An 18,568-nucleotide genomic window follows, 5' to 3' on the forward strand; every position below is an offset into this window, starting at 1 on the left:
TTCTTTCTAAGGGGTTATAGAATCAGAGAATATCAGAGTTAAAGGCACCAATTTGCTTACTTAACAGGAAGGAGAAAGAACTTGGTCATCCTACAGGTCATTGGTGAAACTAGTGCTAGAGCCTGGGTTACCCAGTTTTGAGCCCAATGTACAACAAACAACACCTTTCTCACAGACTACACTGGATCAGAAGACCTGTTTATCATATCTGGGATCTGCCTTGAACAACCTGTGTGACCTTGGGCAAGTCCCTTTACCCCCTCTGGACCTCCGTTTATTTATCTATGAAATGAGGAGGTTGGACTGGATGACCTCTAAGGACCCCTCCAGCTCTAAATCTATGATCCTCTAATCCTACTTAAAGGCTAGGGGAAAGGGCTGGGTGGGAACTCCAGAACTATGAGAAGGCAACAGCTGTAAAATTCAGGTCACTGACTCCTGGCACCAGTGACCTCTTGCTGTTACCTTTGTTTACTCCAAGGGTAGCTAGGGATCTAAGCACTGAGGAAGGATGCAGAAATTGTTGCCTTGGGGAAAAGAAAAGCTTTAACATCTAACCACAGATCTGAAAGGGAAATAATAGGATTTTGTGGGATTCACATTGATCTCCATATGAGAGCAGCCTCTGTTTGCCCTTTTTTTTTTTTCAACCCATGGAAGCCGCCTTTTCAGCCCCAAGCCTGAGCTGTCCTTTCTGAACTAATTATTATCACAGGGCTTATCGAGAGGAAAGAGTAACTTACTCTCTGGCTTGGCAGAATGTTTTCAGCCACCAAGGGAGTCGTGGCAAAATTCTTGGTCATAAGAATTGCATCATCGCAAACAAATTATCTAGTCATACCACTGACTACTATTTTATACCTGCAAAAGTTGTGCTTATTTCTGCCCCAAAAGGACATTTAATTCCCTATAAAAGTGTTTCTCAAACTGTAATATAAAGAATATAGAAATGTCTCGAGTTTTTGTTAGTGAGTCATATCATTTGTTAATAGACATTCAAAACAATTATTTTAGAGGATTTTACTACAAGGGTTCTGCCAAAATTTTGTTTAAACTGAAGAGTTTTACCACTGTGAGAAAGGTGGAAAACCACTTCCCTATGACAAGAAACCAGAAAAAAAGAGTTCGACAAGGTCCTTTGGTCCACTATTCTCATTTTATACATTATAAATTTAAGGCTAAAAGGGACCTTAGATATAAAGGAAACTGAGGCTTATGGAAGTGAAGGGCCCCAGATCATAAAAAGGACAAAGGTAGAAATTGAACCCATGTCCCTTGGCTCTAAAACTAGTGACCTTTCTTTCCACTGAGCTCCATTGCCTCTCATGACAAAGAGAGAGTAAAGCTACCTAACTGAAGTTATGCTGTCAATAGCTTATTTATTTATTTATTATCAGTCTGTCTATCTATCTATCTATCTATCTATCTATCTATCTATCTATCTATCTATCTATCTATCTATCTATCTATCTATCTATCTATCTATCTATCAGCAATCAGGGTTGCTCATGGTCACACAGCTAGTACTCGTTTGAGGTTGGATTTGAAATCAGGTCCTCCTGACTTCAGGGCCAGTGCTCTTATCCTCTAGTCACCCCTGTATATAGTTCAAATATATATTTTTAATCAATACCTCTTATTTCTAAATCTTTCTCCCAGAATATATCCCTCCCCTGTATGCTCCATAAAGACCATTTCTCATAACAAAGACCAAATATACAAGAGAAAAATACTAATGAAAATGAATACAACTTTGAGATATCTCATACCTATCAGATTGTCTAAAGTGGTAGAAGAGGAAAGTGACAAATGCTGGAAGGGATGTGGAAAATTGGGACACATTGATTGTTGGTGGAACTGTGAATGATTCAACCATTTTGGAAAGCAATCTTGAATTGGGCCCAAAGAGTGATCAAACTGTATATGTCCTTTGACCCAGCAATACCACAACTACCTCTATTTCCCAAGGCGATTAGGGGAAAAGGAAAAGAACTTATGTATTCTAAAATATTCAGAGCATCTCTCTTTGTGGTAGCAAAGAACTGGAAACTATGGGAATGCTCATCAATCATGAAATGGCTAAACAAGTTGTGGTATATGATGGTGATGTAATACTACTATGCTATATGAAATGATGACCTGGTTGATTTTAGAAAAACATGGAAAGACTCGTGTGAAATATAAAGAGTGGGGAGTGGCTAGGTGGCGCAGTGGATAAAGCACAGGCCCTGGATTCAGGAGTACCTGAGTTCAAATCTGACCTCAGACACTTTACACTTACTAGCTGTGTGACCTTGGGCAAATCACTTAACCCCCATTGCCAGGAAAAACAAAATTAAAAAGAAATATAAAGAGTGAAAAGAGCAGAAACAAGAGAATGCTGTATAAACTAACAACAATATTGTTCAAAGAACAAATGTCATTTTGATTATTATAAATCCTTAAATAAGCTACAAAGGACCTATGAGGGAAGATGCTATCCACCTCCAGAGGAAAAAAGTGGCAAATGGAAGTATGTATAGTATAGTTTTACATATATAAATATGTATACATGCATATCTGTCTAATGGTGACCTTCTCTAGTGGGGGGGAGGGAGGAAAAAAATTAAAAGTGCATAGCAGATTAAAAAACTTAGAAGGAAGAACAGAAAAGCAGGGTAGCTTTGAAAGTGATGTGTAGTAGTGTTTTTTAAAAAATAAACAGTGTGAAATGGAGATTCATGGTTTCGTATTGAATCCTCTTTTTGTGTTGTACTGAGTAAATGGAAATGGGATTTTCTTTGTATTTTTTGCATTGAAATTCAAAATGAATAAAAAATTAAAACTCTGTCTCTTATTAAAAAAGATAAAAAAGCAGCTATATTAAACACAAGCTTTAATGATTACAATGCAATAACAATTTAATTCAATTATGTGATTGAAAAAATTATTAAAATTATTTTGAGACTAAATGATGGAAAAATTGGTGTATGAAAGAACAAGTCATTGAACAAATTAATAATTTCATCAAAAATAATGAATGGATAGAGTGTCAGGCTTAGAGTCTGGAAGACTCATCTTCCTGAGTTCAAATCTGGCCTCAGACACTTACAAGCTGTATGATCTTGGGCAAGTCACTTAACCCTGTTTGCCTCAGTTACTTGTCTGTAAAATGAGTTGGAGAAGAAAATGGCCAACTACTTAAGTAACTTTGCCAAGTAAACACCATATCAGGTCACGAAGAGTTGTACACAACTGAAAACAGTGAGCAACACCAAAAAACAGAGAGAGCCAAAAGAGAAAGACTACAGATCAATCTCCCTAATGAACATTGAGCTAAGTAATTTAAACAAACAAATTAAATAAACAAAGGATTTATACCAGGAATATAAAGTTAGTTTCATAATAGGAAAACTGTGAATATAATTGGCAATATTTTTAAGAACAAAAATCATCATAGGATTATATTCATAAATGTTTTAAAAAAGTTTTTACATAATACAGCACCAGTTTTTATTTAAAACTAGTAGAAAAAATAGGAACATGGTAAATAGTAAATATCCCAAAACAACCAACATTATACCTAATAGCAATAAAATAGAATACTTTCAAATATAATCAGGAGTAAAGCTGCATGACCATTGTCACCAGTATTGTCTGATATAGTGCTAGATATGATAGCTATAGTAGCAAGTCTATAATACATAATAATTATATTATATGATAATACCTATAGCAAAAAATTGAGAAAATAAGCTTAGACAAAGAAGAAACAAAATTATTGCTTTTTTTGCAGATAATGTGATAACATTTTAAAACTTCAGACAATCAACTAAAATAATTAATTGAAATAATTTCAGTAAAGTGACAGGACATGAAATAAATCCCCATAAGTTACCAGTATTTCTTCATATTACCAATAAAAGAAAGTAGGAAAGGATAGAAACAGAAATTTAAAGTAATTTAAGAATGTATAGGGGGCAGCTAGATAGCGCAGTGGTAAAGCACCGGCCCTGGATTCAGGAGTACCTGAGTTCAAATCCGGCCTCAGACACTTGACACTTACTAGCTGTGTGACCCTGGGCAAGTCACTTAACCCTCATTGCCCTACAAAAAAACAAAAACAAAAAAAAAGAATGTATAAAATACAGGCATGTCTTGTTTTATTGCACTTTGCTTTATTGAACTTCATGGATATTGTGTTTTTATATAAATTGAAGATTTGTGGCAACCCTGCACAGAGCAAGTCTGTTATTTTTTTCAACAGTATGTGCTTATATCATGTCTCTGTATCACATTTTGGTAATTCATGAAATATTTGAAACTTTTTTATTATTATTATAACTGTTATGATGACCTATGATTAATGATCTTTGGTGGTACTGTTATAATTGTTTTGAGGGCACCAAGATCCACACCCATCTAAGACAGCAAACTTAATAAATGTCATATGTGTTCTTACTGTTCCACCAATGGGCTGTTCCCCCATCTCTCTTCCTTTCCTCAGGTGTCCCTATTCTGTGAAACACAATAATATTAAATTAAGCCACTTAACAATCCTACAATGGCCTCTAAATGTCCAAATGAAGGGAAGAGTCAATTGATGTAGAAAACTTCATTGTAGTCTTCTTTTAAGAAATTGCCACAGCCACCTTAACCTCTGACAACTACCACTCTGCTCACTCAGCAGCCATCAACACCGAGGCAAGACCCTCTACCAGCAAAGGGATTACACTCACTGAAGGCTCGCTCAGGTGATGGTTAGCATTTTTAGCAATAAAGTATCTTTAATTAAGGCATGTACATTTTTTTAGTCTTAATACTACTGCACACTTAATAGACTACAATATAATGCAAACATAACTTTTATATGCACTGGTAAATAAAATTCATGTGACTTCCTTTATTGCAATATTCACTTTATTGAGGTGGTAAGGAACTGAACCCATAATATCTCAAATGTATGTCTGTAGTCAAGAGTCTAATAACTATAGGAAATACATAAATACAACTATAAAACTGTTATAAGGACAAACCTAAATAGTTGGAGAAATAGTAATTGCTCATGTGTTAGCCAAACCAATATAATTTTAAGGTATTATGGAAATTAATTTACTTATTTAGTGCTATTAAGCTACCAGAAGATTTTTTTATAGACCTAGAAAGATATAATAAAATTAATGTGGAGAAACTTTAAGGTCAAGAAACTCAAGGGAAATAATGGGGGTGGGGGGAGTAGGAAGAAAATAGATCCAGAAGTATAGATCTTAAACTATATTACAATGCAGAAATCATCAAAACAATTTGGTACTGATTAAAAAATAAAAGGGGCAATGAGTGAAACAGATCAGACATATAATATTCATAAACAAATGAACCAAAGAGCCTAGTATTTATTAAATACAAACACAACAAATAAAAAGCACAAAAAATCTTTGCTACTACAATAGACTTATTATTTGACAAAATCTGCTGAGAAAATTGGACGGTAATTTGGTAGTAGTTAGGTTTAGACCAACAGCTCACATTTACTAAGATAAACGTCAAATGGATACTTGATGTAGATATAAAAGATCACATAATAAATAAGAGGAACAAGGAAGAAATTGCCTTTCAGATCTATAACTAGGGAAAGTGTATGACTAATACAGGATATAAATCATCACAGAAGATAAAATTGACAATTTTTATTACATAAAACTGTAATGGTATTGCATAAACAAATTTAATGCAGCTAAGAATAGAGATGAAACAGTTAAATTCTCACATAGTAGAAAGAGTAGGAATTTTCTCCAATAAATACCTAATTTTCAAAATATTATAAAGAATTGATTCAGATAAGGATAACAGCTATTTCTTTTTCTTTCTTTCTTTCTTTTCTTTTTTCTTTTTTTTGGCGGGGCAATGAGGGTTAAGTGACTTGCCCAGGGTCACATAGCTAGTAAGTCTCAAGTGTCTGGGGTAGGATTTGAAGTCAGTTCCTGCTGAATCCAAAGCCAGTGTTTTATCCACGGAGCCACCTAGCTGCCCCAAGTGCTATTTCTAATTTCACAAATGGTCTAAGGATATGAACAGAAATTCAAGGGAAGAATTCTAAGCTATCAATAGGCACTTGTAAAAAATACCCCCAAATCACTAATAATTAGATATGCTAATTAAAACAAGTCTGAGGTAACCCCTTGCCAATCAATTTGATAAAACTGACCTAATAAGGATGATGACAAATATTGGAAAGGCTTTGGGAAAAGAGGTACATTGACACATTGCTGGTAAAGGATGAATTGGTCCAGCCATTCTGAAAAGCAATATGCAACAACAAATACTCTTTGACCCATCAGTATCATTACTGGGTCTATACCAATGGAAGAGGGAAAAGTAGCTGTGTGACCCTGGGCAAGTCACTTAACCCCAATTGCCTCACTTAAAAAAAAAAAAACTTCAATAGGCACTAAGGACAGATAATTAGATTGGTTCAAAATTCAGTAGAAAAAGGAAAACAGGGCAGCTAGGTGGCCCAGTGGGTAAAGCACTGGACCTGGATTCAGGAGGACCTGAGTTCAAATTTGGACTCAGGCACTTAATACTTACTAGCTGTGTGACCCTGAGCAAGTCAGTTAACCCCAATTGCCTCACCAAAAAAAAAAAAAAAAAAAAAAAAAGGAAAGCAGTCTGGATTGCCTCTGAGAAATTTTGCAGTACCTTTAATGACTCCAAGCTTCTCCCTTAAATAAAGGCCAATCTTTTACACCTCAGTATTCCTCTAATGATGGTAATACAGCACTATTTCCTTAATAATTTACATGGCTACTTTCTTAGAGTGTAATGGAGAGGCCCATGGTGGGTGTAAATATATTGCTATATATTCCCAATGAAGAACTGCACAGGGAAAGAGGCATGGAGGGCATTATGAGAGAGTTTATGAGTAGGAAAGGAGATGAACAGGTCATGTGGCCAGTAACAAATAATCAACCAATAGTCAGCTTCCATCTTCTACTGGTATCTTTCCAATATCAAAAGTTCTATTTGAAGACCCCCAGCACATTGGGTGGGTTCCAATTGGAAGGATTCAGAGGAGGTTATGGAAAGGAGTTTCAGAGGATGAGAAGGCCTGGATGGGTGAAACCTGTACTGTGAGATGGAAGTACCTACTTAGATGAGAACACAGATCCATTAAAGTATGGAAGCAAATAAATATATAAATATGTATGTGTGTGTGTGTATGTATAAAATCTCATTTTGGTTTTGCTTTATTAACTTAATCACATCTTTTCATATTTCTTTCTTTTCTTTTTTTTTTTGCAGGGCAATGAGGGTTAAGTGACTTGCCCAGGATCACACAGCTAGTAAGTGTGAAGTTTCTGAGGTCAGATTTGAACTCAGGTATTCCTGAATCCAGGCCCAGTGCTCTATCCACTGTGCCACCTAGCTGCCCCCTACTTGCTCTTTCTTATATTGCAATAATACCCCCTGGCATGCTTCTACCATAGTTTACTCAACTATTCTCTCAAATGTTGGGCACAAATTTTGTTTCCAACTTTTTGCTATTACAAATAATGCTTCTGAGAATATCGTATCTGTGTAGGTCTTTTTGTTCCTTGTTGTAATCTTCTTAAGGGATAAACCTTCTAGTAGGATCATTTAGTTGAAAGATATGAATGATTTGATTTTTTAAAAAGTTTTTATCATTTAATCCATATTGTTATCCACAGGTTAGTCTTCTTATTTTCTTTTTTGTAAGTTTTCTTTTTTATTTACTTTGCTTTTTTACAACACGCTCAGTTCTTACTGAAGCTCTCATAAATAGAACCTTATCTTATAACAAAGGAAAAGATAAGCAAAACACACTGCCATACCACTTGTGATTGACCTATGCAATAACACATTCTCATAGTGCACTATATATATATATATATATATACATATACATATTAGATTGGTTCAAAATTCATATATATATATATATATATATATATATATATTTAGTGAGGCAATTGGGGTTAAGTGACTTGCCCAGGGTCACACAGCTAGTAAGTATTAAGTGTCTGAGGCCAGATTTGAACTCAGGTACTCCTGAGTCCAGGGCCTGTGCTCTATCCACTGTGCCACCTAGCTGCCCCGCACTTTATCTTTATCAAGAGGAGGAAAATGGATTTTTAAATAAATTCTATGGAACCAAGATTAGGAAGTTTATGCAATCTGAATTTTGAAGTATTTTTAATGTTTTTATTTTTATTTGTGAAGTCATTCTGTATGGTGTTCTTCACTCCAAAAAAATATACAGTCAACCCAAACAAATTATTACTGGATGAGTCTGACAATATACTCATGATTCTGTACCTGTAGAAGTGGTAAGTACTATAAAGTGGGAAAGATAGTTTACTGATGACCTTCTGAAGTCAAGATTCCCATGATTCTCTCAACTTCTCATATATTAATACTTTCTTGGCCTGGTAGCACTCCATTGTACCCATATGGAGGGCTGTACTAGCAAATATTTAATAATCATCTCACTGGGGAAAAGAACATATGCAATACATTTTAAGTACAATCTGTATGACTAACATTTTTCTATATCTTTCTTAAGCCTCATAGACTTAAAGCAATCAACACGAGACTAAAACATTTACCAGTTTCTGATGTCTAAATGCTCACAATGAAAATTTAACACATTCTCATGAAATGGTTCAAGCTGGCTATAATACACCCCTGCCATATTCTACAATATATTCACCTGTTACTCAATTGACGGGCACCTACTTTAATTCTAGGTTTTTGCTACTAGAAAAAAAATGTGGTTACAAATATTTTGGCACATATATATTGTCTTTTCATCATCTACTACTGTATGAATATTTCAAATTAATTTCCCTAAAAGTTGGACCTATTCATAGTTCCAACAACAGCATCTTTCCACAGTTCCTCCAACACAGGCTATTTCTATCTTTGACTAACTTTAGTGTGCCTATGTTTCAATAATGCTGCTAACATTTATCTTTTCCATTTTTACCATCTCTTCCAGTTTTCTCCTCTGTACAAAGAGTGGGTCAACCTAGATGAGCCCCACTGGCAATCTGTGAGACTGACCAAGGGAGAAATCATTGTACTGTGATTAATCCCCTACTCACTTTGGGGAATTGGTCATAGGGTAGACCTACCTGTCACAGAACTTTGTATACTTTGGGTATCCAATAAATACTTAATTGAATGAATGGCTTCTGAATGGTGATTACATAGTCTCCACAGCAGCTCTGCAGTTCTGTTTTACTAAATGGATTCTGTTCCAAGAGCAAAAGCTATTGCTGAACCAAAGACCTCAAGAGTATTCCCCAAACCACCAGCAGAAAGTAGGAATACTCGTTGTCCATTTGTACACCTGCAAACCTCTTCCTGAGCAGGAGAGTTCTCAGGGACTCACTTCACTACTTTTCAGACTGTTCTAAGAATCTCACAGTAGTTCCACAACAGCCCTGGACGAAGGCAGTATCCTCTATGTAATTTCTGATTCCTTGTAACAAAGCACTATGGTTGACCCCGAAATATTAGGGAAGCAGCTGTTATTCCTGGAGAAAGGCAAGAAGCATTAAGAACGTAATGATAGAAATGTCTGTTTTCAAAAGAGCTAACCTCTCATTTTAAATGATTGACTGCAAGCCTTTGAATTTCTACAACCTGATTTGAAAGACCACATATTCCTCTTGATTTTTCCATGACCTGCTATTATTTTTATGTACTATGCTTCCAGAAATATACCAGAAATATGTCATCTTGGAAGCAACGAGTTAATATTTCTTCCAAATCAATGAACTATATTGCACACTGTTTTTTGTTTGGTTTGGTTTTTTTAAATAACAAACTAGTTACAAAATGAGCCTTTCAAAACATTTAACTAAAGGTTCTTGCTCAACCCAAACCAAATTATTATTATTACTATACTTCCCCCATTTCTCTCGTCTTCCCCTGCACATGGAATAATAGTGTTTACTGCGATCGCCTTTACTTTCATACTTTCACACAAAAGCACTTGAGATTGGCAGAGAAGGCAGTGTATATGCCTTTAAAAGTTGAGCAGTGGCCTTGAGAAGACTTGCCAATCAGTGGTAGCACAGGGAGGAAGTTGGCTGGACTGAGGGAAGGGTATGTAGCTCAGACCAAAACCCCTCATGTAAGTATTAGGAGCTCCTAACTTCCTTGCCTCCCTGGACTATAGCCTGCTTCTGCCTAGGTAAGAGCTATTCTCTCTCTTGCCCTGTCTTTCTGTCTGTCTGTTTGTCTGTCTGTCTGTATCTCTTGATTTTTTGTTAAAGTCAGCAGGACTGGGAAAGATGGGGATAATAATACCTATCTTACAAGGGGATTATGGGGATCAAACGAAATAATATATGTAATCTTTTGCAAATTTAACAGTGCCATGTAAATGTTAGTTATTATTAATGATCATTTCTTATTCTCTTCCTAACTTCTCCTCTGTTCCCCTTGATCACGGGGTATAATGGAAGGGGGCCTTAACTTGTAGATAAGAGATGTGAAGGAGTAGAGTTCTAATCCTGGCTGTAACTCAGAAACCTTAAAGTGATATAGAAGAAATGTGAATTCTTATTCCTGAGTCCTTACCTAATTGGAAATCCAAGCTGGACTAATTCATCATTTCAAAGAAACTGGGAGGAACCTCAGAGGTCATTTTATCCAAGTGCCTCATTTCAAACAGCTGGGATAACTGAGGCTTGCAGGGTTTTAGTGACCAGGCAGGGACTGTTTCATTATTTTCACACAATGCCTTTCACATAGTAGATGCTTCATAAATACTTATTGATTGATTTGCTCAAGATTACACAAGCATATATGTGTAGGCACACACACACACACACACACATAGAAAGAAGCATCGTCTGACCAGAAGTATTGAGATTCTTTAAATATGGGCTCTTGAACTCAGTCACTGGCCCCTTTGCAGGGCTCCGGAGGCATCTGTTGCCCTTAGCACTGGCTCCCTGGGGCCAGCCCTGCATTTAGAACTGATTTCTTTTTGGAAAAAGTTTGGGAGGAAGAAAGAAGGAGGCAGCAGGGACCAAGGGAAAGTGCCCGGCTGGAGCCCTGGCAGGATGCCAAGTGTAGGGGACAGAAAGAGTAGGTAGAAGGGGCAAAGGCTCGAGGAAGGCTGGAGGGATTTCAGGATGCACTGAAATTTATACTGGACACAATGAAATTATTTAATATCAACTGGACTTTTTACCTACTTTCTCATATATTTATTTAATGAATGCATCAAGCATTTATTAAGTGTTTACCATATTCCAGGTACTGTGGTGGGGATATAAAGACCAAAATGAAATAGCTCTTGTCTTTAAGGAGATTATGTTCTATTTTGGAAAGACAACATGTACAAAGAAGAATAAATACATAATCTATGCAGTGTCATTACTGAGGTCTTTGCTTCTTTTAGCCTGTTGACCATCCTTTCCTAAATGCTCTTTCCTCTCTAGGTCTTCAGGACAGTGTTGTTTCTCGGTTCTCCACCTAGCTCTTTCTCCATCTCAGTTCCTTATGTTGAATTATCATCCATGTCATATATTTAACTCTAGGTAACCTCAAAAGTCTCTCATGGACCTTTTCTTACTACATTCTTTCACTTTTTATCTCATTGTATCCCATGGGTTTGATGATCATCTTTATGTAGATGATTTTCAGATCTATATATCCAACCACAGACTCTCTAAGGTTCTAGTCTTCCATCGCCAACTGCCTATCAGATTATTTCAAACTGGATGTCTTGTAGGCATTGCAAACTCGAAATCTCTAAAAACAGAAATCTTTCCCCACAAACACGCCCCTCTTCCAAACTTCCCTATTTCTGTTGAGGGTACCACCATCTTTTCAGTTACCCAGACTCAAAATCTCAATTTTATTCTCTTTTCCTCAGTCTTATTCATTCCACACGGCCAAATAATTTTCAGATCTTGCTACTTCTACCTCCATATCTTTTGTAGACATCCCTTTGTTGACACTCATGTAGCTACAACTATATTTCATGCCTTCATTAACTCTCACCTGGTCAACTGAAATATCTTTCTTTCTTAGACTCCCCACCAGGTGTTTCCCCTCTCTAATCAATTTTCCATACCATCACAAAAGCAATTTTTCTAAAGCTCATGTGGTAACTTTCACCATTACAGGAATTCCTGGGTAAGAATAATGACGATGAAGAAAATCCCATATATTCTTAAAGCAATAAGATTTACAAAGTACTTCCTTCACCATAGTCTGACAAGGTGGATTAAATATTTTACAGATGAAGAAACTGAGTCTCAGAACAATTAAGCTATTTTCCCAATGTAACATAGATAATAAGTGTTGGTACCAGAATTTATACTCGTTTCCTATCACCAGGTCCAGTGCAATTTTCAGTATGGCACATTTTTTTTTTTTGGTGGGATGATCTAGGAAAATTCGTATCTTAAAACAGCTGACACCCTTTTAGGAACTGGTAGGGAAGAGTAGTTTCCAAAGTTTGAGGCGAAAACCTGGATACGGACTTCTTTGTCTCAGTTTAAACCCAGGACCCCTTCCCTTTAGGTCTTTGGTTTTGTCCTTTTGTTTCTCTAAATCCAAATATGACTTTACTTGAAAATTTCATGGAAGTAAATTGGGTCAAGTGACACAATGGTGGAAAGCCCAGGGATGGGGACAAAGGTTTTGTGAGGCACCATCAAGTCTCAAACAGGGAGGAAAAATTCCAACTGCAGTCAAATACTCTGCCAAGCCTGACCCTGTGGATTCAGACAATTCTACTTTGTCAAAGGAGCTGGAATAATAGAGGAGGGAGGGAGGCAAGGAGAGAGAGGCCAGGCTTATCTTCCTCCTGCCCAGGCCAACTTGCCTCTTGGTCAAACAAAGGTTATGTTCTCCTGTTCCTTTACAGGGGGTTGACTGTTTTTGTGTAAATGAAGAACAAATGGCTATAATGCTGAGCTGAATCTCAAATCATGTAATCCATGTTGGGGTGAGAGAAAGAGGGTGCTGTTTCAGAAGAAAACTTTGACAGAGCTGGAGCAGAGAGAAAAGCCTCTGCCTGTGTTAGGGACTAAACACGTGTTGTCATGTAGTTTCTCTGGTTTTAAGAACATGTGATGGGGCTTACAGTATAGCTCATTGCATTACAAGAAGATGCTGGCCCTAAGAATCTGTTACAATTAGCCAAATAAAAATTAACCCTCTTATTTATGTGATTTATTTATTATTTATATTTTATTTATTACACACACCAGAAATTTATAAAATATCCATTTATCCATAGTCTGTCATTAATTAATTGCATGGCACTGGACAAATGAGTTCTTTCAGAACCTCATTGTCTTCCTCCATAAAAAGAAGTGAATGGACCAAGATGATCTTTAGCATTCTCTGCTTCTTTCATCTGCTGTGAACAGGTCAAAGTATTCTGGAGGTTTGAACCAAATCTGAGTTTGAAGCCAGAGCCAGGGAATTTAGGCAAATGACAGAATGAAAGAATTTTAGAGATGATAGGGATGTGGCTAGGTAGCTCATTCCTGTAAAAGAAATCCCCACTATAACATACCTGACAAATGCCCACACAGCCTGTCTTTGAAGAGCCTGGAGGAGGGGAAATCTATTGCCTGCAGAGATAGCTTATTCTACTTTGGGACACCCCTAATTATTAGGAAGCTTTTTCTTAACATCAAATTTAAGTCTGCCTCTTTGCAATTTTCTCCCATTTCTCCTGGCTCTGTTTTCTGGGGTCAAATAGAATCAATCAATCAGAAAGTACTTAAATGCCAATTATATCCCAGGCACTGTGGAAGGTCCTAAGGTATACAAGAATGAAACATCCCCTACCCTCAGGGAGGTGAAGTGGAAACAACATGTAAATGTAAGACTGTTCAAAATACAGTTTTATGTCTGGAGGAGAAACTAGCAGTTAGGGAGATCTAGGGAGGATTCATCTGAGAGGTAACATTGGAGTTTAGCATTGAAGGGAACAAGGGATTCCAAGAGGTGGAGATGGGGAAGAAATATGTTCCAAACGTGGAGGAAGCAAAAGCATGAAGATGGGAGCTATTTCAGGTGATAAGAATAGCAAAAAGGCCATAGAATGTATGAAAAGGAGTAATGTATAATAAGTGTGGAAAAGTAATTAAAACCATGTTATAGGGGGCGGCTAGGTGGCACAGTAGATAAAGCACCGGCCCTGGATTCAGGAGTACCCGAGTTCAAATCCAGCCTCAGACACTTGAAACTTACTAGCTGTGTGACCCTGGGCAAGTCACTTAACCCCCATTGCCCTGCAAAAAAAACCAAAAACAAACCCAAAACAAAACCAGGTTATAAAGGGCTCTAAATACCAAACAGGAGTGTTTGTATTTGAACCTAGAAATAATAGGGAGCTATTGATTTTTATTGAGCAGGGGAGTAAGATAGTTAGACTTGTGCCTTGGAAATCTTTTTGGCAGCTATGTGAGGTTGGATTGAAACAGGGAGAGATGAAGCAGGAAGACCAATTAGAAAGCTATTGCAGTAGATCAGGTGAGAATTATGAAGGCCTGAACTAGCAGAAGAGAAGACAACCAAAAAGAGAAGGAAACCAATGAGAGAAATATGTAGGTGGAATTACAGACTGACTGTTTAGTATGAGGTCAGTGAGAATCAGAGATGACTCAGAGGTTTCTGAGTGACCAGAAGTATTGATGTTGTCTTCAACACAAATAGGGGAGCAAAACAATGAATTCTGTTTGAGGTGTCCATGGGACATTCAATTGGTTGTCAGTGATGTGGCTTGCATCTAGGAGTATTCTGGAAAGAGATGGTGACTGAATCCATGGGAGCTGATGAGGACACCAAGAGAGATTGTAGAGAAGAGAGAAGATGGACCAAGACAGAATCCTAGGGAACAACCATAATTGGGGTATGGCATGATATAGATGATGATCCAGCAAAGGAGGAGACAAAGGGGTTAGACAATTTGGAGGGGAAACAAGAAGAGTCACAACAACCCAAAAAAGAGAAATACAGGGAAATGTGGCTAACAGTGTTACCTGCTACAGAGAGATCAGGAAGCTTGAGGCTTAAGGAAAATGATATTGGTAATAGATAATTGGTAATAATTTTGGAGTATAAAGTTTTCCTTGAGAGATGAAGTCAGATTACAAGGAGCAACAAGTCTAATCCCTTTTACACATGACAGACTTATAGAGGCTGGTCAAATGTCAGCACTCTTTCAGGTCAGGTTTGGCTTTAGGATGAAATGAGGACCTTGCAAGTCACTGAAGAGTTAACAAAGGCTTGCTTGGCTCTCATATAACAAAAATATGCAACAAGTTTACAGTGACACTTATCTATCTCTCCCCCTTATGGAAGCCCATCTGGTCAGCAGGGCAGGGTATGGTGACTTAATTAGTCTTAGGAACCTACCAAATCTGAGAGGTCCAGATCTCATATGTCTTATACCTTAGGTGACCAGGAAACTAAGGAGCCTTTGTCCAATCCCGTGCTTTACAAACTCCAGACCATTTGTCTAGGTATATGGCCAGTACTAAGGAATTTACATTACCCAGTGTAAACAAATATCTTCTCTGCCTCATCTCTAAAAGCTCTTTCACATGCCATGAAACCTGGGGCTCAACCCATTGGAAGGGCTTGCTAGGATCTCTATTCCCTAGTGTTTCCCACATTACTGGAATAGTTGCTGCCAAAGTCTACCTGCATTTGCCTGTCTTGTAGCCCATGGAGCCAGATCTCAGTAGGTGTTTGCCCATTGGACTAGGGGAGGAGGTAAGGTTCCACAGCCTCAGTCTCTGGCATAGTCAACATCTATTTGTGAAGGGCACTAATACTGGAGGGCCCCAGATAAGTATGATTTTTAATGTGCCATTTCCATTTCGCAATAAAATCTTCCTGTGTTCCACCCATTTTGTTATAGGGATTCTCTTGTTTATTCGATTCCTAATAATCAACAACTATAGACAAAAAGGGATTATGTCATCTGTTCAGTAATAACTAGGGTCCAATAAGAGTCAGCAACTGCTTTTCAAAAATGGCCTAATGAATAGCTCTTTGGGAGAAATTGGAACTCCAGCAGCCTGACAATCACTTATTTTTTCTACCTCTTTTGTTGTTGTTGTTGTGGGTTTTTTTGTTTTTTGGGTTGTTTTTTTTTTTTTTTGCAGGGCAATGAGGGTTAAGTGACTTGCCCAGGATCACACAGCTAAGTGTCAAGTGTTTGAGGCTGGATTTGAACTCAGATACTCCTGAATCCAGGGCTGGTGCTTTATCCACTGCACCACCCAGCTGCCCCCTTTGTCTACCTCTTAATGCACCAAAGGATCCACTCAGCCTGGTCTTCTTGTACAGAGACCTTCAAAACATGGGCCTTTGAAGGGTCATGAAGGCCCAAGGAAAGAGACTGCTGGACAGTCTGCTTTATATTTTCCAGGGCTGTAGCCTCTTCTGGTTCCTATTTGGAAGACACAGACTTGGGGGTGACTTGGCAAAGGAGGAAGGTGGGTTCTCCAGTAGTTTATTCTGGACTATGTCTTGAATCCTCTAGGGTTTGCCCACCCACCATACTCTGCAAACCTTAATTGAGTGAGCTAAACCCTGGGTTGATTTCTTACCCCTTGTCCTTCATATGAGTCACCATTTGATCTAGAGACTCTGCCATCTGGGCTAGTCAATATTATGTTGTCCATTCCCTTAGAAAGGGAAACCTCTTTCATGTCACTAAGAAAACTACAAAACAATCTGGCAGAAACCAGGTCCAGACCACTATCCTACACTTGATACCAAATTAAATTCAAAATGGACATATGATTTGAATATCAAAGCTCATACTATTAAAAATTGTAAAAGAAGGACATCATACATATTTCACAGTAATGACCAGGGGAGAGATTCCTAGCCAAACAAGGAAGGGAGGCAACCACAAAAAGACAACATAGATAACTTCATCTACATAAGATTGAAAAGATTCTGCATGAACAGAATCAATGTAATCAGAATAAGAAAGAAAACTCTTAAAATATCAATCAAATATATCTCTAAGGATTTGGTATCCAAGATATGCAACCAACCAACACAAATATAGAACCAAAAGCCATTTCCCAACTGACAAGTGGCCAAAAGATGTGAATAAATAGCTCTTTAAAGAATTTTGAACTTTCAACATCACTAGCAAGAGAAATAGTAATCAAAACTCTGAGATTTTACCTCATACCCAACAAATTGGGAAAGATGATAAAAAATGGGAATAGTTGGTATTGATAAGACTGAGGAAAGACATCCCACCAAAACATTAAAAAATTGTCTTTTAAAAAATATCACCACAGTCCCCCCATATCCTTCCTCTTTCGCTTCCCAGAGACGCATTCCATATAACACATATGATTTTTAAAGAGAAAAACAAGAAAAAAAAGAGGAAAAATAGCCCAATTGACCAAAACTTAGAAAAAGTCTGAAAACCTATACAATGTATCTTCTACCTTTGCAAAGGTAAGGGCGTAAGAATGTCTTCTCATATCTCTTCTTCCTAGGTACAATTATTCTTTTTTTTTTTTTTTTTTTTTTTTTTTTTTTTTAGTGAGGCAATTGGGGTTAAGTGATTTGCCCAGGGTCACACAGCTAGTAAGTGTTAAGTGTCTGAGGCTGGATTTGAACTCAGGTACTCCTGAATCCAGGGCCAGTGCTCTATCCACTGTGCCACCTAGCTGCCCCTACATTTATTCTTTATAATTTTTTTTTGTTCTTTCCATTTCCATGGTTGTAGTCATTGTAAATATTGTTCTATTGGGTTTTCTTACTTCACTCAGCATTAGTGTATGTAGATTTTTTCATGCTTCTCTATATTTATCACATTTATCATTTTTGAGAGCATATTAATGTTTCAATACATTCATGTACCACAGATTGTTTAGTCATTTCCAATCAACTACTTTATTTCCTATTCTCTACATATTTTGGTTTATATGAAGACTATATCAGTGGCTTTCTTGGGATATAAACATGGTAATGGAATCTTAAAATCAAAGGGTACTGACATTTTAGTTACATTATTTGCATAATTCATAATTGCCTCACAGAACGGCTGTCTTTATTCACAGTTCCACCAAACAATGCCTATCTTTCCATAACACTTCCAACATTGACTATTCCCATCTTTTGTCACCTTTGTCAATTTATAGTGTGTGACAACCAATGCATTGTTGGTAGAACTGTGAACCAGTCCAGCAATTCTGGAAAGCAACTGTAAGTGGCTAAAATTAGCCTCGGTGCCCCAAACAGGCTGCCCCTCCCCCAGCACAACTGCTATCTCCGGAACCGCTCCAGGCACGTAAGCCTTGAACATAGGGCATGCCCTGCTCAGCAGGGATGTGTGTGCACGAAGGGCCTCAGGCACGCCCCAGCTTCCTTTACCCAGCCCCCAGCTCCGGGGTGCCTGGCAGGAAGGCTTATTGCCCAGGCCAGCCTTGAGCCTGGCCCTGGGGTGCCAACGAATTAGCTTGGGGGCATGGGCATCGGATGGTCCGTAGTTCCTGAGAGATAAGTGTTTTATATTCAGGAGCGGGGATAGTGAAAGAAGGAC

At 37.7% G+C, this 18,568-nt stretch overlaps 1 protein-coding gene across 2 annotated transcripts in view; it reads left to right on the forward strand.

Annotated features, from left to right (window-relative positions):
- Window positions 1-10,082: 10,082 nt before the first annotated feature.
- Window positions 10,083-18,568, forward strand: part of TIFAB (TIFA inhibitor) — a 99,844-nt gene continuing 91,358 nt past the window's right edge. For both annotated transcript variants that reach the window (XM_043986555.1, XM_043986554.1), the window contains exon 1: window positions 10,083-10,201. The gene's annotated coding sequence lies outside the window, so the exon portion shown is untranslated. The remainder of the gene's footprint in view (window positions 10,202-18,568) is intronic.

Source organism: Dromiciops gliroides, chromosome 2 (genome assembly GCF_019393635.1).
Source record: "Dromiciops gliroides isolate mDroGli1 chromosome 2, mDroGli1.pri, whole genome shotgun sequence".
NCBI classification, from domain to species: domain Eukaryota; kingdom Metazoa; phylum Chordata; class Mammalia; order Microbiotheria; family Microbiotheriidae; genus Dromiciops; species Dromiciops gliroides.